This window comes from Ambystoma mexicanum, chromosome 1q (genome assembly GCF_040938575.1).
Source record: "Ambystoma mexicanum isolate Mex_15411 chromosome 1q, UKY_AmexF1_1, whole genome shotgun sequence".
Lineage (NCBI taxonomy): Eukaryota > Metazoa > Chordata > Amphibia > Caudata > Ambystomatidae > Ambystoma > Ambystoma mexicanum.
In genome coordinates this window covers 911,034,042-911,056,189 of record NC_090922.1, presented here as the reverse complement: position 1 = coordinate 911,056,189, position 22,148 = coordinate 911,034,042, and positions in this window count along the sequence as shown.

Genomic DNA, 22,148 nt, shown 5'->3' with positions numbered 1-22,148 from the left:
CCCACCTCAGGCCCCGCCACTGTCGCTTGCACGGCCTCCTCCTCCACCAAACCCCCCACCAACCTGGATGACTCCGTGCCATCTTCCCCCGTTGGGCCCTGTGGGGTTCCAGCTGCCCCTTCTGCTGCCGAGGAGTCCAACTCCAATCTCCGCCTCTTGGACCTCCCCTCGGCAGCTGCGGCCTGGGACGCGGCACCGGACTCCTCACTCCCCGACGAGATCACAACCTGGGAGGGGATCCGGGCCTTGCGTCTCCGGCTGGTGGTGCGACCCCTGCCGCTGTGCTCCACAGCACCTTCTCTGCCCTCTTCATCAGTTGACGCTGCAGACAGGGAGAAAGAAAACACAGGCATCAGGGCACTGTAAAATGGACTCATACACACATGACAGTTATACATGAGTGGCATTGGTAAACCTCAGACATGGCATCACAATCCCCAACACACATGTCATTTCAACTTGCACACATGAGCCATACCACAGCCATAATGCAACAGCCAGCACCATCCATTCATATACAACAGCATGAGCAGCCAAAGGTCATCCACACATCACATGCAACATAGGGAGTACACTACACATGCACACACAACACCAAACTTGCATGCATGTGTACACCTCTGCCAACTGTCGCAGTGTTTTGATCGACATCCATGTCACACCTGACAATCATTTCTCCACATCCTGTGCCATGCAAGCCCACACACACAAGCACCTCGCATGTGTCACCCTCACGGCCCTGTACACCCCCCCTACTTGGCCACATAAAAATACATGTTCAACCTGCACACTCCTGGCACACCACCACACGCACAGCTTACAATCAGTATGCATGTACACTTACCGCTCGACTCCAGATGGGTCTGCTTCTCAAGGACCTGGATGTGGAGCGCTGGGGATATGCGTTCCAGGACCCTCATCTGATCTTCCGACAAGTGGCCCCGGCGCCCCTTAGCATCCGCTGCCTTCAGGAGGCGCCGGGCCTTGTTGAGGGTCCTGGACCTGAAGTCCTCCCAGCGCTTCCTGACACGTTCGTAGTCGCGGACTGCCACCTCCTCCGCGTTGATGGCAGTCACGATGTCCATCCAGATCCAAGTCCGTCCTTCCTTGTCGGCGCGCAACCTTTCGAAGAGGGCATCCTGCCCCAGGACATGCTCCACCAGGACACCAACTTCGGTGGCAGTGAAGCTGGTGCCCCTCTGCCTCCTTGGCCGGGGGTTGCCACTGGTGCCAGATGTTGCAGTGCCCGACATGGCAACCCCAGAGGCAGGAGTGGGTGGGTAACTGGGTCCTGGGGCTGGGCTGTGGGGCGATGGAAAATCAGTCGGGAGTCTTCGGTTCCAGCAGGGGTGGTCACAGCAACAGCACCCCTGGCTGATGTGCAGGCAGCAAATGGCAGGGCACGTGGACAGCAGGCAGTCAGGCAGCAGCAGATGGCAGGTGGGAGCGTGCTCAGGGCTCTGGGGGGCAGTAATTTGGCCTTCTGGGCAGGAGCGTGGTCTTCCGTGTGTGAACACGTTGCCAGCTTGATACGGAGTGATTTGGCACGTGAAAATCCAACACGTCTGCGTGTAATTCGAGGAAAGGCCCTTAGCGCGTAAACGCGTCGCCAGCGTATGCGCATCTATGAAGTCACGTGCACCTTGAATTGGGCACACGTTGGAAAATGTTGCGTGTGAAAAAAATGAAAGACACGTCCGAGTGTCAAAGCGTGTAATTGGTGGGAATGGGCCTAGCGCGTACACGCGGCAGTGACAAAGCGTGTAATTGGTGAAAATGGACCTACACGCAGAAGTGACAAAGCGTGTAATTGGTGAAAATGGCCCTACACGCAGAAGTGACAAAGCGTGTAATTGGTGGAAATGGCCCTACACGCAGAAGTGACAAAGCGTGTAATTGGTGGAAATGGCCCTAGCGCGTACACGCCGCGTAAGTGACGCTGGACGTGTGGGCCTGCATAAAAGGTACGTGTAGAACACCATTTCCTTGTACGTGCTTTTCGTGGAGAGCGAGTGGGTGAATTCTGTACTTCTTGTCGTTTCACACGCGATTTACTTCATGGCGTTTCAAGTTCGTACTCCCTGTTACCTCTGACAGCTTTTTCTCTTTTTTCTCTTTTACTGGTTTACCTAGGCCTGTTCCCTCAAACAGTGTTCCCTTCTACTGTTGTCCTGTCTCCTCAGACAGCATACAAATCTTCTTTTGGCAGGGGTGTTGCCAACCAAATGCGCTCCTTTTTCACGCTCTTTTACCTGGCAGACGGTGAGTCACGCACATATCTAGCATCTGTGCTTGCCCCGTGTGTAGCCTACCCCTTCAGAGGTCATTCTAGGCTGCGTGTGACACGCATACGTTCATTCTTGTGTTACTGGGTGCCACAGCGTAGTGCAGGTTTTTCTTTCTGCACACGTGGTCTAGGAGGGGTTGCGTGCACGTCATCTCCCTTTTTTGGGCCTCCTGTGCGTAGCGTGACCCGTCATCTTTCCCCAGGGGTTACATTCAGCCTTGCTAGAGCACTAGGGTACAATTACCATCTGGTACCCAACCCCTTTGACCCCCAATTGCCCAGGACAACAGTTTACAGCCACTCCCATACGCACATTAACATCAGTGCCATGGCTGGGAGGCGAGGATTCCGTAAGGGTGGCAAAGGTGGAAGAGCCACAAGTGGTGGCCGTGGTGGATCCGGTAGGGGACGTGGTCGTTACTTGCAGGGTGAGCCTGTCCCCCCATGTGTGGAGGACCAGTCAAGGGCACCCATAATCCCCCCCCCCTCCCGTTGAGGCTGATGTGGCTGACACCATCCATGCTCAGCCCTTGTTGGACCAGCCCATTGTGGCACCAGACCTGGCTGACTCCATGGCTGACTTCCAGGTCAGCAGGCCTATGACACGTGCGCTGGTGCACGTTGATGTCATCATGCCACGTGGATCTGGGGCAGCAAGGTCATCTGCTGCCCCAAGTAGGCAGGGCGGAGAGGCTGCAGGGGCAGCTGCGGCTCCATCCACCCCAGCTCTCACACACCCAGCCAGGACAGTGTCGGTCCTAGTCCATCCTGCTGACATTCCCCCTGACACCATTACACTTGAGCCAATGCCTGCACCAACTCCCATGCTGAGTGTGCAATCCCACACTCCTGATACAGAGTCCACCAGGGCTCCTGCCCCTAGTGTCCAGAGCGGCGCAGGACACTCAGGATCACCACCACCTTCCAAGCGGAAGAGGAAGAGTGCTCGTCCGGCACAGGCTGATGCCCCAGACACGGCTACACAGTCCGGCCCGTCGAGGAAGCCCAGCTTCACGGATGACGAACTGAATGCACTTGTCGAGTATGTGTCCGGACATGATAACGAGATGGTCATTGTTGCAGGATCCAAGACCACACCTGCACAACGCCAGGCACACTGGCAGACCATTGCGGCCATCGTAAGTGCCCTTGGAATCGTGAAGCGCACAGCCAATGATTGCTATAAGCGCTGGAATGACCTAAAGCGCAGGGCAAAGAATAAGCTGGCCTCAAGTCATGCCGCAACTCTAGTGACTGGAGGTGGTTCTCCAGTAGTGGACATGGAACTCACTCCACATGAGTCAGTCGCTGGGACCTACGTCACGGAGGAACAGATCCAAGGCGTGGGAGATCTGCCTGATTACGAGGCATTGTTCGGTGAGTGCACATGCATGTGTGTGTCATCCATGTGCATGGTGTGTGTGTGAGGGCTTCTGTTTGTGTGCCAGGTGAGAGTGTGTGCGCCTGAGTCGTATAGGTCAGCCATGTGCTTCATGCAATACATCCTGCGCAGCTGCATTTGGCCATAGCAGTATCCCTTCTGCCAACAGTAGACATCTAGCCCAACAGCACGCCAGTTGCCCTTGAAGTGTCACCTTGCCACAACATTGTTGCTTATTTTTCTCTGTTCATTCAGGCAAATTGTTTGCATTCCACCAATTTTACTAGGCATTTCTCAGTCCTCTAGTCACATGTCTGACATGGCTATGGTAAAGTGGAGTGACTTTGTTACCTGGATATCATTTGTTCACACATGTCCCTGTGCAATTGGACCATTTTGGACTGGCAGCTCCAGGTGAAAAATCTTACCTGTTTGAATTAGAAAAGCTATTACATGTGGGAACTGGACTGAATGAATAGGTGCTGCCCTCCTCTCCATCTTCACTCAATAGCAATGGTACATGCCATCTGTGTGATGGCATGTGTGTTTCACCTGGCAATCACAGGCCAATGTGTGATGCCACTGCCAGGCAGCATGCAGAAAATGTGTTCATCTTCCATCTTGGTGTCATCAGTGTGTGCCATTTGCCTGCCCTTCATATGCAGTGAGGGTGCATGCATGGGAGGGTTTTAGTCATGTGGGACATGTGTCAATCAAGTACTGGTTCTCTTGCTTCTCAGCCCTCATTGTGTTCCATGGTGCTAATGCCTGTTTCCATTTCTTTGTTTTTATGCCTTTGCAGGGGAAGACGCACCTGATACTGCTGGGGTTGTGGAGATGGTGCAGACCCAGGAGGGGTCCGAGCGCCGACCAACCACCAGTGAGGGACGTGGTGTGGTGGTGGGTGAGAACCCACAAGTGCTGCAGGTCGTGCTCTCAAGGGGTGTCTCTGGCTGCACCTCCCCCGAGCTGTACTCAGGTGTTGATTCGGATGATGAGACCTACGTGCCGTCGCAGGTGAGTGTTCCAGGGAGGGATTCTGTTCTGTCCCACCCACCTGCACCAGGGTCAGAACCCTCAATGGGGATGTCAGTGTTGGCAGCTACGCCTTTGGTGGTTACGGATGCAGGGTCACACTCCGCGACATCTGATCCTGTTCCTGGGCCAGCAGATCAGAGGGGGAATGCAGTCCTGCAGCCTCAGGCAGTGCAGGCACAGCAAGGCGCAGTTCGCCTTGCCCCAGACAGGTGTGGTGCCCGCCGACGTGGTGGCCGTACGCCACCTGGCAATACCGCATGGGAGCAATCCATTTACGGTATGGCAACCCAACTGTAACGCTCACCTGGTTCCCACGGAGGCGCAGATCCTGGCTGGACAGTTACCGTGTCTTCAATTGAGAAGCGCAGGACTCGGATGGTTCTCTGGACCGGACCTCCTCTTATGGAATGTCTGACTTGTAGAGTAAGGTGTCTGCAGGCGGAAGAAAAAGGGATTAATGGCTGGTTGTTGGTTGAGCTTCTCCTCCTTATTCGTTCTTTACCCTGAGGCCCAAAGTCTGAATGAGCTCTCACCTTAGATATGTAAATGCTGGGCTCTCCATCCTGCGACTGATGCAGGGGCGCTGGGTTCCAGTTACTTCACTGGGACTGCTTTAAGTCTCTTGTAGCCTCAGAGGTTTAAAGCTGCTGAAGAAGCGATGCCGTCGTTTCTGCACGAGCGGATGCTGGTCGGTTTGAAAGTTCGAGAGCACCTTTTAATGAAGTCTTTGCTTTTATTTCTTAGGTGCCGAAATGCTATATGCTGAGCATACGGAAGCACGTAAGTATGAAGGTCCGTGCACGTGGAGGAGCACGTAAGTAATGTGCTTGCTGACAAGTTTATTCGCACCTCTTAATGTCTTTTTCTTGATCTGCAGGTGCGGAGATGCAGCAGAAGAGGAGATGGCGAGGAGCGCACAGTTCCGGTAAGTGAAAATATAATTGCGTCCAATTCCCCCCTTTTCTGCACTTACCGGAGTTCTTTGTCTTGCAGGTAGAGGCCGCGGGATTCAGAAGATGCCGTGGGTTCAGGTAAGTAAGCGCGGCTGCTAAAACGTTGACCGGAGTTCTTTGTCTTGCAGGTAAAGGCCGCGGGGTTCGGAAAATGCCGTGGTTTCAGGTAAGTAAGCGCGGCTGCTAAAGCATTGCCTTTTGCTAACCTGATGTTCCTTTGCTGGCAGGTGCAGCCGGAGACTGGATTCCTGGATGGTAAGTGAAGATCTGACTTGTTTTCACAGGCTGGAGCAGAAGATATCACTAGAAGACTGGAGCTGACTCGGTGAGCGTCCTGCTGCAGATGCAGAATAACGCAAAGCACATTCTTCCAATCGGGTGTGGTTTAAATAGTGTTGAGGTGATTAGGTGTCTTCCTCCTCAGCCTCGCCCAAGAGAAAAAGAGTTCCTGTGTTCCAGAGTCAAGGAGTGATGCCAGCCCCACCCAGGTAAGAAAGTAGTTCCAGATTCGGAAAAATAGTCCCACCCAGCAGAAGGCTGGGGCTTCATTTTGCCAGGACTTGTGAAGGTGAGTATGCAGCATGGTCTGCTACAGGTAAGTCCACCCAAGCACCTTTATCCAAAGTATGAGCCCGGCACCTCTGGCGCCGGGACTGGTGATTCTTATGAGCCTGGCGCCAACGGCGCCAGGACATGGTCCTGAGGGCCCCGATAGGGGTCGGTTGGGACCAGGGGCGGGGGTTGTGAGCCTGCTTCCGGGGATGTTGGGCTTGTCCTGACTCCTTGGAAACAGTGCACATGACACCAACAGGCAGCATCATCCGAGATGATGGCTCAGGCCATGGATAGGGTGGCCACTTCCATTGTCCCCCCTGAAAGGCTGATGGAGCGACTACAGCAGGCAACCGACTCCATCTGCCAGTCACACAGGGAGGACATGTTGGCGTCCAACAGGGACAGGCGGGTGGCACTGGCGACTCTGCAGGAGGCCATCTCCATAGAGTCCCAGGGCCACAGGGAAGCCCTGAGGCAGGAGCTCCTTCACCTCAGGACGACTCTTGTTGAGCTTGAGGCTTCAACACACCAAAGGACAGAACAGCAGCTGGAGCGTCTCACCCGTACGCTCTCAGCTGAGATGCAGGCAATGAGGGCGGAGGTCCGGGCATCCCATGAGTTATTGCATGGGGACCTCCGCACACTCATCCTCCAGAACGAGACCTACCACACCCCCATGCTTGCAGCCATGGAGGAGCAGACTAGGGCCTTGCGTGGGCTGCTTCCCATAGTGCAACCACCTCCGGATGCAGCTGCACAGGGTGATAATAGAGACAGCAGTGATACTCCCACAATAGGGTAGCCGTGTGGGCCATGAGCGAATGGAGGTGTTTTTTTTCCCAGGATCCACACAGGTGGGTTTTGGTGTGCACCCTGTCCTCGGACCTCCTGGGTGGCCTCCCCAACCCCCCCGTGCCCATCAATGGCCATTTTTTTATTTTTTTTTATTTTTATTTTTATTTTTATTTTCATTTTTATTTTTCCCAATTTTTTTGGGACAATTTGTTGCCTTCCGTTGTTCCTGTGGGCATACGCTGCATTGTGGCTGGGCACATGCAGGCTTGTCATGTATTTGGTTCAGATGCTTGGGTTTGAGTCACACACACCCCTCCTGCTTCCCGTTTCCATGGGCTTGCAAAGGGTGTCCCCAAGTGACATTGACGTACATGGTGACATTGGACTCCCACTACATGTGTGGGTAGTCTAGTCAATACTGTGTATACATTCCTAGTGCATATTGCTGTTGTGTTGTACACTGCATGTTGCATTGATGTGTAACTCATCATCTGTGTCTACCTCCCAATTTGCAGGTCCCTTCCTCATGTCTACACAAGGCCCTCTAGTTTGGAGATTGGGTCCATGTTGGCAGCAGTGCACCTACAACTCTACATGGCGCCAACACTGTACAGTTGGAAGTGGTGGGAGTGCAGGCATTTCCAGGTGGTGAGACTACTAATTTATTACATTTGTGATGTCATGTTAATGTAAGTACCTGCTCAAGTTTGTTGTTGGTCCTGCATTACTGTGAGCATTTCAGGTGTTGCAAGTTTCAATTAGGGACACTGTACATTGTGACACTTGTGTCATGTTGTGGGGATTACTTTATTTACCTGCAAATAGCATGACATGGCACGGTGTGTCGTGTGGCGGTGCTGGGGATGGGTTGGCTGACATGGCACTGTCCTCTTGTTGCATTTTGCAAGTGGGTATTCATTTTAGCTGCTTGAATGTGTTTCTTCACAAAACTGCCTTGGTGGTGTCTGTGTGGCTAGGGATGCACACATTGTAACACTTCCAGGTGAACAATCTCAGGCTGATATGGTTTTCACGGTTGATTCTCCAGACACTCAGGATCAGTGTCAGGTTGTGTCATCATTGATTGTCAGATGGAATGTGCCAGGGCAGTGTGCACTCCACAGCGGTGTGATTTCTATGTGAAGTAATTAGCCACTAGCTGTGTACGGGCTGCCTCCCCGTGCCCTTTCCCCTCCCATGCGCAGCGGCTGTGCATGTGGTTGGGGATGTGGGGCCACCACCATGTCCACGGCCAGGCCCCGGCGTGTTGCAACGTTGTGCAGGACACATGCTGCCACTATGATCCTGCACACTACTGGGGGAGCGTATAACAGCTGCCCGCCAGAACTGTCAAGGGAGCGAAAGTGTGACTTTAGCACTCCGAATGTGCGCTCCACTATGCCCCGGGTTGTAATGTGGGCTGTGTTATATTTTACCTCGGGTGGCGTGGTGGGGTTCCGAATTGGCGTCATCATGTGGGGGCTGAGAGGGTAGGCACTGTCCCCTGTGGAGGTGGTGATTGGTATCATTGGTGGGGTTGTGACCTTGCTCAGTATCTGACATGCATGCATGTGCAGTGGCATTCATACTCACCAAGCAGCCATGTATCGTCATGCCGCCCAGCTTCTAGGTCCCGGCTTAGGGTGGACATTTGGTAAATGAAGCTGTCGTGGGTGGACCCGGGATAGTTGGCATATACTGAGGTGATGATTCCCTTGGCATTACATACTACCTGCACGTTGATGGAATGCCAGTGCTTGCGGTTCCTATAGATGTGCTCTGATGCCCTGGGGGGACGTAGAGCCACATGGGTGCAGTCGATGGCACCTAGCACTTTGGGGAATCGTGCCACACCGTAAAAATCCAGGGCGGCAGCATGCCTTTCTGCAGGTGTTCTGGGCAGGTATATGTGCCTGCGGACTGATGGGCGTGCAGTGATGATGTTCAAGACCTGGTGTAGGCAGCGTGACTGGGTGGCATGTGATACCCCACCCACTATGGCACTTGTCCGCTGAAATGATCCAGTGGCTAAGAAGTGCAGTACATTGAGGACCTTCTCCAGGGGGCTGAGTGCTTGGGAGCACAGGGTGGGTGATGTGAGGTCATCCTCCCACTCACTCACCAGGTCCAGTATTATGTGTGGTGGAAACCTGTACCTCCCATACACCTGGTCATCAGGCATCCCGAAAAGGCTGGTTCTGGGTGTGAATATTCTGGCCCTGACTATCCTCCTCCTCCTCCTTTGGTAGCCCACGGCCACTGCTGCTAGGAACGGTATGTTCATCCTGGGTCTGAGCTTGTTATTTTGTTAGCGCGTAAATGCATGCGTTGCGCGTGTTGTAGGCGAGCGTGTGACCCGCGCAACCCTGAAATCCAGTACCCAGTCCAATAACGTGTGGAAATTCCGGCGCACCCCGGGATACAGTTGCGCTGACGTACTTGCGTTTGTAAGTGCCCGCGCACCCCTGAAATACACGTACATAGGCCAATCGCGTGTAGGCGCACTTTTGTCCAATTACACGCGATGACACTCTGACGTGCTGTCCAATTACACGCGATGACACTCTGACGTGCAGTCTTTCCACGTGTGCTCCGTCATCACGTGCTGTGTGGGAAATACCCGTGCGGGTCACGTTACAGACGCGCTTACGCGCTGAGGGCCTTTGGTCCAATAGAATCGCGTATGCGTGCTGACGCGCTAACGCGCTAAGGGCCTTTCCTCGAATTTCACGCTGACGTGCAGGATTTTCACGTGCCAAATCACTCCGTATCAAGCTGGCCACGCGAAAACACACGGAAGACCACGCTCCTGCCCAGAAGGCCGAATTACTGCCCCCCAGTGCCCCGAGCAGCCTCCCACGTGCCATCTGCTGCTGCCTGCCTGCCTGCCTGCCTGCTGCCACCGTGCCCTGCCATTTGGTGCCTGCACATCAGCCATCTGCAGGGGTCCAGTTGCTGTGTCCACCCCTGCTGGAACTGAAGACTCCCGACTGGGATTACATCGCTCCACAGCCCAGCCCCAGGACCCAGTTGCCCACCCACACCTGCCTCTGGGGTTGCCATGTCGGGCACTTCCACATCTGGCACCAGTGGCAACCCCAGGCCAGAGGGGCAGAGGGGCACCAGCTTCACTGCCACCGAAGTTGGTGTCCTGGTGGAGCATGTCCTGGGGCAGTATGATGCCCTCTTTGGATCGTCCCGCGCCAGCAAGGAAGGACGGGAGAGGATCTGGGCCGACTGTTTGGTTGCCATCAACGCGGAGGGGGTGGCAACCCGCGACGTCCAGAAGATCAAGAAGCGCTGGGAGGACTTGAGGTCCAGGACCCTCGTGAAGGCCCGGCGCCTCGTGGAGGGGGGCCGGGGCCGGGGCCGCATGAGTTCCATCCAGATGAGGGTCCTGGAACGCGTACGCCCAGCGCTCCACGCCCAGATCCTTGCGAGGGAGACCCGTCTGGAGTTGAGCGGTAAGTGTCCAAGCATTGCTGTGTGAGACAGGGCATGTTGCGGTGTGCTGGTTCTCTGATACTTGCCTGTATGTGTGACATAGGCCATGTATGCATGTATGTGTGCAGGGACATCATGGTAATACATGTGCGACCAGTGATGTGTGAACCACATGGTTGTTGCATGTGTTTAAATGCCACATGGGGAGCCCTATGCAGATTTTAAACATGAGAGCATGCCGGCGAAACATGTTTGGGGATGCTTGTGGTCTCGTGCAGAAGGGATGTGGCCTAGCAGTTCGGGCTGGACTGCCCCTTTTGGGGTGGGGCCAAGCCTGATTTGCATATGGTCTTTCCCTTCTGTAATGGCTTGGCAGGCGAAGAACGGTGGTCTGGAGGGTTGCCCAGAGCACTGCCAGTGGTTAAGATTAAGTCTAAACCTTCCAGCCATCACCTCTTTGTTTTTGCTAAGTCTCTGTTCCTGGACATGGGTGGGGGTGAGGGATGGGTGCTGATGCCAGGTACATATATGGTAGCCATGTCTGTGTGCCTGACCTGCGGGTCTGTGACATGTGCATGCCATGGATGCATGACACATGTGTGTGACAATGCACAGATTCACTGATGCAGCCTAGTTACCCTTGTATCCGCTGAGTTTGGGGTGTATGGGGCCAGATGGATGTGACTGAGGTGAAGTGTGTGCATGTGATAGGCATGACCCATGATGCATGTGAGTTCCATATCATTGTATGTTTCAAGAGTCCATTGGACATGTATGGAAATGTCCATGGCATGCACCATGCCTGTTACTGTGTGTGTTTTGCCTGGACTGACCCATGTGTTGTGGAGGGACATGATGGAAGTGCACTTTGACAGTGGTACTCATCTGCTATTGCTTCCTGTTTAGGGGACAATTGTACAGTACCCTGATGCTTGTGTTCTTTGTCTCCCTCTACGCAGCGGCTAGTGAAGAAGAGGGCGGAGACGGCTCTGTGGAGCAAGGCGGCGGGGATGCCCCCACGGCTGCAGCGGAAGGGGTGGGTGAGCCCCCACAGGGGCCTGCTACGGTGGAAGACGGTGAGGAGCCATCCAGGTTGGTGGTTTCCACAGAGGAGGAGGAGGCCGCCACAGGAGCACACATGGGGCCTGGTGGGGGCATCCCTGCTGGTGCAAGTGGTGCAGTACAGGGCCAGGGGCAGGAGGCAGCACAGGTCACCGTGGAGGGGCCTGTGCATGTCGCTGTCCCTGACCCTGTGAGTGCACCACCATGCACCAGCAGGGATGCCCCGTCCCAGGCCTGTCCGCAGGTAGAGGGGATGTCCATGTCACCTGACTCCCCTCCACCTGCGGACGAGGGGACCCGTGTCCGTATGGAGAAGGTCCTGATTGGGGTTGCGATGCGCGCGGGTGCAATTTGTGATGACGTGCGTGCTTCCCGGGAGGAGCACGCACATCATCACGAAGAGCACCGTGCCGACGTGGCCCAATTGGGATCTTCCATGTTCGGGGGTTTCCTGCATGTGTCGGCCAATCTGGCGGCCCTCTCCTCCTCTGTGGAGGCTATACGCCGGTCGTTCTCCTTGCCGTCTTCCGGCCCAGATGCCACCAGGGCCCCCTGTGGACCTGCCCTGACCTATGCAGCCAGCTCGGTGGGGATCCCATCCCTGCCACAGTCGGGAGTCGGAGGTCAAGCAGGGGTGGACACCACAGCAACTGTACCCCAGCAGATGGAGGATGTGCCGGCATCATCAGGCAGGGCACGTGCACGACGGCGTCGGTGGATTCCATCAGCCTGGATGCCGTCGTGCTGGCAGAGGCAGTTGCGTCGGAGGCAGCAGCAGAGTCAATGTGGGAGGCATCATGGCTCGGGGCCATCAACATCGGAGGGGCAGGCATCGGCCGGAGGGCAGGAGGACCCAGGACAGGAAGTGTCCTCCGTGTGGCTGCGGTTGGGCCAGCAGATAGGTGCGGAGCTGCGGCGGGCGGAAGAGGAGCGGCTCACGATGGTCAGGGCGGAGAACTCCATGCGGAGGGCCCTGAGGCGGGCCGAGTGCCTCGAGGCAATCCGCAGGGGGTTGGAGGAGCAGATGGCGTCGTCCCTGCGGACCCTCGGGGCCATGGAACAGGACCGCCTAGGGGACATAGACGAGGAGTTTGATGATGCCCTGGCCCGGAACACTACGGAGTGAGCCGCTGGACTTGCCCGCCGCCTTTGTATATAGTTCTTTAGTTTTAGGTTTCATTTGTTTATTCTTATGATTTGGAGTCGACGGACATAGCTCCACTTTTTGTATATAGTTGCATTTTTGTTAGGGTTTTTTTTTTTCCTTTGTTCAGTTGGGCTCATGGACCCTTGGATATTTTGTACATAGTTCTTCATTGGATTGTTTTATTTTTTAATTTTTTATTTCTTCTCCATGGAGCAATGGTGTTTGGATTTATTTTTTTCTGTCGGATTGATTTCATTTTTAATGTGACTTTGAAGTACATTTTTTTTGGATTTGGTGTTTTTAATTTTTTTGGACGGACATGCACCTTTTCTTTTTTTCATTGACATTGTAGTTTGTTTCATTTCATTTGCATTCATATTTTTTAATACAATTTTGTTTTCATACTTCACTGTGTGGTATCATCTCATTGGTTTCATGCATGTCATGTTGGGTGTTTTCCAATTTATTTGCAACCATTGTGTGTGACAGACATGGGTTCATTTGCTTTATGTATGTTGGGGGTGTAGCATGTAATTTCCATTTCCATGTGGGTGAATGGGTTACTTGGTAGGGCCTTTTGGCTGTGGAGGCTGACCATTACGCACATGGTTGGTGATTGTGAGGACCTGGGCGCAGGGAGACATGAGTGGGGGCCTGGTGGAGGCTGCCCCTGGTGGCTGGGGGGTGGGGGTGGTGGGAGACATGGGTGGGGGCCTGGTGGAGGGTGCCCCTGCACTGCTGGGGGGTGTGGGTGGTGGGAGACATGGGTGGGGGCCTGGTGGAGGCTGCCCCTGGTGGCTGGGGGGTGGGGGTGATACGGGACATGGGTGGGGGCCTGGTGGAGGGGGCCCCTGCACTGCTGGGGGGTGGGGGTGGTGGGAGACATGAGTGGGGGCCTGGTGGAGGCTGCCCCTGGTGGCTGGGGGGTGGGAGTGGTGGGAGACATGAGTGGGGGCCTGGTGGAGGGCGCCCCTGCACTGCTGGGGGGTGGGGGTGGTGGGAGACATGGGTGGGGGCCTGGTGGAGGCTGCCCCTGGTGGCTGGGGGGTGGGGGTGGTGGGAGACATGAGTGGGGGCCTGGTGGAGGGTGCCCCTGGATGCTGGGGGGTGGGGGTGGTGGGAGACATGAGTGGGGCCTGGTGGAGGGTGCCCCTGCACTGCTGGGGGGTGGGGGTGATAGGGGACATGGTGGGGGCCTGGTGGAGGGTGCCCCTGCACTGCTGGGGGGTGGGGGTGGTGGGAGACATGAGTGGGGGCCTGGTGGAGGCTGCCCCTGGTGGCTGGGGGGTGGGGGTGGTGGGAGACATGAGTGGGGGCCTGGTGGAGGGTGCCCCTGGTGGCTGGGGCGTGGGGGTGGTGGGAGACATGAGTGGGGGCCTGGTGGAGGCTGCCCCTGGTGGCTGGGGGGTGGGGGTGGTGGGAGACATGGTTGGGGGCCTGGTGGAGGGTGCCCCTGGATGCTGGGGGGTGGGGGTGGTGGGAGACATGGGTGGGGGCCTGGTGGAGGCTGCCCCTGCACTGCTGGGGGGTGGGGGTGGTGGGAGACATGAGTGGGGGCCTGGTGTAGGCTGCCCCTGGTGGCTGGGGGGTGGGGGTGGTGGGAGACATGGGTGGGGGCCTGGTGGAGGGTGCCCCTGCACTGCTGGGGGGTGGGGGTGATAGGGGACATGAGTGGGGGCTTGGTGGAGGCTGCCCCTGCACTGCTGGGGGGTGGGGGTGGTGGGAGACATGGGTGGGGGCCTGGTGGAGGCTGCCCCTGGTGGCTGGGGGGTGGGGGTGGTGGGAGACATGGGTGGGGGCCTGGTGGAGGGTGCCCCTGCACTGCTGGGGGGTGAGGGTGGTGGGAGACATGGGTGGGGGCCTGGTGGAGGCTGCCCCTGGTGGCTGGGCGGTGGGGGTGGTGGGAGACATGAGTGGGGGCCTGGTGGAGGGTGCCCCTGGATGCTGGGGGGTGGGGGTGGTGGGAGACATGGGTGGGGGCCTGGTGGAGGGTGCCCCTGGATGCTGGGGGTGGGGGTGGTGGTAGACATGGGTGGGGGCCTGGTGGGGGCTGCCCCTGCACTGCTGGAGGGTGGGGGGTGGGAGACATGAGTGGGGGCCTGGTGTAGGCTGCCCCTGGTGGCTGGGGGGTGGGGGTGGTGGGAGACATGGGTGGGGGCCTGGTGGAGGGTGCCCCTGCACTGCTGGGGGGTGGGGGTGGTGGGAGACATCAGTGGGGGCCTGGTGGAGGGTGCCCCTGGATGCTGGGAGGTGGGGGTGGTGGGAGACATGAGTGGGGGCCTGGTGGAGGCTCCCCCTGGTGGCTGGGGGGGTGGGGGTGGTGGGAGACATGGGTGGGGGCCTGGTGGAGGGTGCCCCTGCACTGCTGGGGGGTGGGGGTGGTGGGAGACATCAGTGGGGGCCTGGTGGAGGGTGCTGGGAGGTGGGGGTGGTGGGAGACATGAGTGGGGACCTGGTGGAGGCTGCCCCTGGTGGCTGGGGGGGTGGGGGTGGTAGGGGACATGAGTGGGGGCCTGGTGTAGGCTGCCCCTGGTGGCTGGGGGGTGGGGGTGGTGGGAGACATGGGTGGGGGCCTGGTGGAGGGTGCCCCTGCACTGCTGGGGGGTGGGGTTGGTGGGAGACATGAGTGGGGGCCTGGTGGAGGCTGCCCCTGGTGGCTGGGGTGTGGGGGTGGTGGGAGACATGAGTGGGGGCCTGGTGGAGGGTGCCCCTGGATGCTGGGGGGTGGGGGTGGTGGGAGACATGAGTGGGGGCCTGGTGGAGGGTGCCCCTGGATGCTAGGGGGTGGGGGTGCTGGGTGACATGAGCAGGTGTGCAGGGTAGTCCCCTGTGGTGTGTGCTGCCTGCAGGGGCCGTGGAGGGTGTACAGGGAATACCTGGGAGCACACAGCCAAATCGCGTGTAGAATTTCCCGCGTACCCCTGTCATACACGTGCCCAGCCAAATCGCGTGTGGAACTTCCTGCGCACCCCTGAAATCCACGTACCCGGCCAAATCGTGTGTGGAACTTCCCACGCACCCCTGAAATCCACGTACCCGGCCAAATCGCGTGTGGAACTTCCCGTGCACCCCTGAAATCCACGTACCCTGACAAATCGCGTGTGGAACTTCCCGCGCACCCCTGAAATCCAGGTACACGGCCAAATCGCGTGTGGAACTTCCCGCGCACCCCTGCAATCCACGTACCCTGACAAATCGCGTGTGGAACTTCCTGCGCACCCCTGAAATCCACATACACGGCCAAATTGCGTGTGGAACTTCCCATGCACCCCTGAAATCCACGTACCCTGACAAATCGCGTGTGGAACTTCCCGCGCACCCCTGCAATCCACGTACCCTGACAAATCGTGTGTGGTACTTCCCGCGCACCCCTGAAATCCACGTACCCGGCCAAATCGCGTGTGGAACTTCCTGCGCACCCCTGAAATCCACGTACCCTGACAAATCGCGTGTGGAACTTCCCGCGCACCCCTGCAATCCACGTACCCTGACAAATCGCGTGTGGAACTTCCCGCGCACCCCTGAAATCCACGTACCCTGACAAATTGCATGTGGAACTTCCGTGCACCCCCGAAATCCACGTACCCTGACAAAACGCGTGTGAGACTTCCCGCGCACCCCTGCAATCCACGTACCCTGACAAATCCCGTGTGGAACTTCCCACGCACCCCTGAAATCCACGTACCCTGACAAATCATGTTTGGAACTTCCCGCGCACCCCTGAAATCCACGTACCCTGACAAATCGCGTGTGAGACTTCCCGCGCACCCCTGTATACACGCACACGTATTTTTTGTCAGCGGGTGTCCGTGTTTGTGGGTACCCCTTTGCATGTCATTTGTCCTGGAGGGCCACAGTATAGGACATTCATCATGGCTGTATATAGGTGCTATTTGTTGGCGCACCTTTTGGCGCACATTTCTTACAGGCGCAGAACGCTACCGCCTGCTTTCTTGTGGCGGTCGTGTTTGTGCCTGTGCGCTGGTTTGAGCATGCGCTTTTTTGCCCTATTCTATTCCATGAATACGTGTTGTAGGCGAGCGTGTGGGCGTTCCGCGCACTTGTACCCTGTACTTCCCCCGTGATGCCCACATTTTGGCAAGTTGTTCCCCATTCCTTTTGTTACGCCCCGTGTTCCGCCTACTTTTGTTGCGTGCGCCGCGCTATGTGCGATTTTCGCTGTGGCCTGTGCGATTTTCGCTGTGACCTGGCGCACGCAGTTAGATGGCCTGTGCGCCAACGTGTGCCGCGCACTTTTTTATCGCACATCCGATGGTTTTCTCGCGCACGGCCTTCCATGAATCGATGTGCGCTGCTTTTCGTGCGATTTTCGCACTTGCACTGCGATTTTCGCTATTCCACTGCGATTCGCACGTTTTTGGCCACTTGCGCCGCGCTAATTATTCCATGAATCGACCTAGGTTAATACTTATCGCAGCTGCAGAGAAGGCAGAATGGAGGAGGTGTGGGGGTTGGCCTGCTGACTGCGCGTGAACACTGAAGGGGAGAGAAGCAGGCCGGCTTCTAATGTTTTAAGTGTGGCCTAATATAAAAATGGTCAGTAACTAAACAAAATGGAGTCTCGTGGCCTACAGGCTATACACAATTTTGTGTCATTCAAGGGGTACCGCACACCTTGGCCAAAGGTGCATTGTCCCGCGGAATGGGCATATCATGTGTGTTCAAATGGGAACGAAGGGGGGCCTGAGAGACCCTTCCTCCCTTACAGAGTCAAGACTATACCTTCAGACCTTCTCTCCAGAGATTACTGTCTCATATAGACAACATCTCCACTTCAGTCATGGATGCAGTTTTAATCGCATATGTAATAATTGATCACCCTTTAGTGTTTCTATATTTTAATTTACACCTGTGAAAGCCCTCTGAAAATCGGCAAATTTACAGAGCAGTAATACTGACAGTGTTAAATCCACCAAAAGTTATAATTTAGTGGTGAGGGAAAAGTGGCGGTAATGGAATTATTACCAATTTGTACCCGGACCGCCAACCTAGTAATGAGACCCAATAACTGCAATGCAAACTAGGCTACTTTTAAACATCATATTATCCACTTTATAGTCACAAAAAATGAAAGTCAGAATCCATCATAGAAAGGATTTGCCAAAATGCCTTTAAAATTTAGAATTGTAGACACTCCATCTACAAAAATATACCATCCTCAATGCTACACTTGGTACCATACTACCATGTTATGTTCAGTGTGCTTGTCAGTAATAGCCATGGCATCTGACCTGGAACCTGATCGCAATGCAGTGCGTTTATCCCCATGTGTACATCCTGAGCACAGCTGGCATGTCTTTTACTGTCTTTAACTGTGGCTCTTGCCAGGGCCACATTTTCTCAGACAGACTGCTGTTCACCAGTCAGTCTATACTACCCAGTAAGTTTAATAGGTGTGATATCTACTGAGGTTTGTTCTCAACTCTCTCCCTTGGATGGTGTTGGGATGGCTACAAGTCAATCCCACCCCCCCCCGAGGCCCTTTCAGTTGGCCGAGCCTTACATAACCCACAAGGGAGGATTAGCCCCCTTCATCAGGGAGCATATAAAGATTCAATAGCGCATAGAAGTAAGTTAATAGCACTAATAATGCCCCTATCCCGTGACTCCATTTTGTATTTAGGCTCAAACCAAACACACTGAGGGCTGAAGCCCTCGCATCCCGAGTTTACACAGAGGTGCCAAGCTCCCAGCACACCAGGCCAGCTCCACATGATCCTTGTTCCCACAGAAGTCCATCCTCCTTCTGTCCCTTCATTGTTGCGAATATTTAGTATCACATTCAGGAATGCGCTGTGCATGGAGCGTGAGACAGTACCAGACCCGGCAATGCACCCATCCATCTCCACTAAACTGACATCAGGGCCTCTGAACCCCCACCCAGCCAGGCCGGAGCCAGCCACCCTCCATCGACCCAACCCCCAGGCCTAACCTCCCCAAGGGGCCCACCACAGATCTAAGGCTCGCACAACTGTATATCTTCCAAATCGCCACACACGCCTCCTGTAACATGAGGTACCAGGAAGAATTAATTAAAGATCAATCCCCCGACGGGAGACCTTGTGGCGGGAACTGCAGTATTAACGAAGACCCAATGGTAGAGGTCACTATAACTGTATTTTACCATCCATTCTCTCTGGCACCTTCTTCCTCTGATGCCCAGATGCATGCCATAATGAATGTATAGCCAGTCTTAGATGTTTAGCTTAGATTAGAAACAATGTTTTATATGTGCCCTGAACTTCACCGCCTGGATGAGCCCAGCTGACCCACGTGGACCAAGATCGACAACGGAGAACCAGCCAATTGGACCTGTATACGTCACCCACCAATCAGCCATGCCGATTTGTACCCTATGTATGATGTCACTGCTGATGCTGAGTGCCTTTTAATGTGCTGCTCATGTAATTTTTAGCAGAGAGCCCTCGAGCAGCAGAGTTCTTTGCTGGAATGTATACTTTGTGCAAGTAAAGCCTTGTTATCCCTGTACACTATCTCTTGGCCTTATTGCCTAGTGAGGTGTATTTACTCTACTCTGTTCATGTCGAGTGGTCTAGGCCCTCATTGGTTAGAGGTGTTGAACTAGCTTCCCCTTTTTGTCCCCTCGATTCTTGTCGGCTACACTTTTCCAAGCTATTGTGTGCTGCTCGTGGGTTCTCAAGCCTCCTTTGGATTATTTGGGGCCTCAGTACTCTATGTTCAAACTTCTCCCATTGTTTATTATCATTGCATAGCCACTTGTTTCTAATCAGATGCATATATGTATGCCTTTTGTGATGTGGGCTCATTGCTAGGCAGCTGCTGGCAAGCAACACAGTCACATGTAAGTATGCCAGGAGCATGTACCCTGCTTTTTTCTACAAACATTCAGAGACCGGTCAGTTCTCACTCTACTTTAGGATACCCACACAGTAACAGCTGACCCCTTCTTCAGTGAACTCTGCACCAACATTTACACCTGGAAACATTAATTGCCTAGCGGCTGAGCTCTAAAATCCTGACCCAAAGCTCTGACTGCACTTGCAATGCACCAGCAGAAGAGTTTTACATTAATGTTCTAGTTCCATCCTTGCAATTGGGTCCTAGTATCATGGTGGGGCAAACAGACGGCATAGATTAAGTGCATATTATGTATCCAAGAGAAGTGTGTTAACTCAGTTGTCATCTGTGCTGACTTCTATATTGAATTGTATAATTCCAGCAGAACTCTGTCTGAGCAATGCATGGATGTATCTCTAAACAGGTTAGTTCCCCAGTTGATAGATTGAGCTTGATGCACCCTTCAGAGCGGATGAAATCATCCAGATTGTATCTGATTTTAGGCAAAGGAAGCCCATTTTCCCATTGGATATCATTATATACTATTGAAGGCACACTTGTTAGCCATATTAGCACCCACACCATAAGAACTGTGCACTAATTTCATCATGGCACAGTGGTGCTTGGCACAACAGCAGGGGCCATTATAACAGTTATCCCAAAATCTGGCAAGGACCCCATCCACACTGAAAATTATTATATCCTTGGCTGCCTTTTATTTATGGTACATTCTCTCCATATTTCCATCAGCATAGAAGAACCTGACAGGAGTCGCCCACTCCCCGTCTTGTTTATCTGCAGGCCATTGTGCCTTTTCTAGAGTATATTAGAAAGGATCATAATACAATAAAGGACTAGTTCTAGACTGCCACAGAGCAGCAAATGATGAAGACATTGCATGTCTGAACTTTGAGTATCAATGCCATCTTTTCTTAATGTTACAAATGCAGTCTCTGGATCTAGACTTAATATTAACAAGGCAGAGACCATGCTCCCCCGGCTGATTTTAGAGGTATGAACATACTTTTCAATTCTGATCCAATGACATTTCTAATCTAATCTAATGATCTAATGACATTTATTACATATACACTGGAAGAATTGTGCTACAAATAATGAGTATTAATGCTACACATAACCTGGATAGTATCAACATATTGGGGGTCATTACGAGTTTGGAGGTGACCATGGCGCTATTAGTGCCATGGCTGCCTCCAAACCCTTACCAACTCCGCCCTGGTGAATAGAGCTATTACCGCCCCATTCCAAGGTTGGCGGGGGCGGTAATTCCCCATTCACCAGGGCCCTTCCCCATTCCCATTTGAGCCCCCATAGGGATCAATGGGAATGGGGACGGCGCTAATAACGGTACCGCAAATTGCGGTACCATTATTAGCTCTAAGGTCCCTTTGCGGGTCCTGTCCTTAACGCCTGGTAAAACCAAATGTTATACATTTGGAAAATTTTTCATTGCTTCTTTCCTCTTTGTTGAAGTGCCCAGTAATCCCTGTTCGGCCGGGCTTTAAACCCAATCCTATTACACAAAGGTCTCTTGAGATGCAAGGGATTACAGTGAGCTCTGACATGAAATAATGAGCCTAAAGCAATCTGATCAAATATGGCATAATAATAAAACCTGTGTTGGTGGGCACACTATTTTTGGGAATGATTTGTTTAAACATGGATTGTGCTGAATACAGCAGCTATCCAAGGGTTATTGTATTGCTACATTTACAGAGGCTAAAGTAAGATTTAACCTAAAGGATGACATGTTCTCTAGAAGGTACATCTAAATACAGCCGCACTCGCTGGAACCACACACCCGGTATGCTCAGGAACATCTGTTTTGAGTCCTATGCCAGTCACAGATTGGACTTACCCCATGGAATCACAATTTGGATTAAATTGCACTCAATATCCATACCTGTCAATATAATACAAGCATTTAGTTCATTGTGCAGGGTGCATTAACCACAGACCTTAAATCAGTGGCGGTCTACCTGGGCCCCATCAGACGTGTTGGCCTACAAGTTTCATCAATTCTAGCCGGCATAGTCAATCATGAGGGAGTATGGGAGTTGTACGCCAACACACATGGCCGGCCGCAGGTTTCCCAATATAGCTTTCCACAAGGAAACTAAGTGCAGATAGCACCTGTTGTATTTCTGGCCTATGCCTCAGTTCTTCTCATCTGATGTTACACTGTCGGTTCATCTCTGAATTTGGCTTTACATTTGGCATGCACTTCACTGTATCCTTAGTAGCGTAGGGCTTCTGGTCAAAGTGATTTACAGCATTAATGTTGGCATTCATTTTGTGGGCAGCCTAATGAGTGTGACATGAAGTGGAAATGCTGTCATATATTTTGGGAGTAGCATCATGAATGTGATATATAGTGTCAATGCAGGCATTTTCCAGGGGTGAATATTCATGATAGTGATATATAGTGGCACATCTGGAATATAGTGTGGCCACAGCGTGATGAGCATGATTAACATTAGCAATGATGGCATATATAGTGGACACAATTAACTGAATTAATGCTGGCTTATGTTGTGGGTGCAGCATCAGGAAGCAGATTTACAGTTGGGATGCTGTCATATATTGTGGGTGCAGCGTCATAAGCATGATAAGTAGAAACATGCA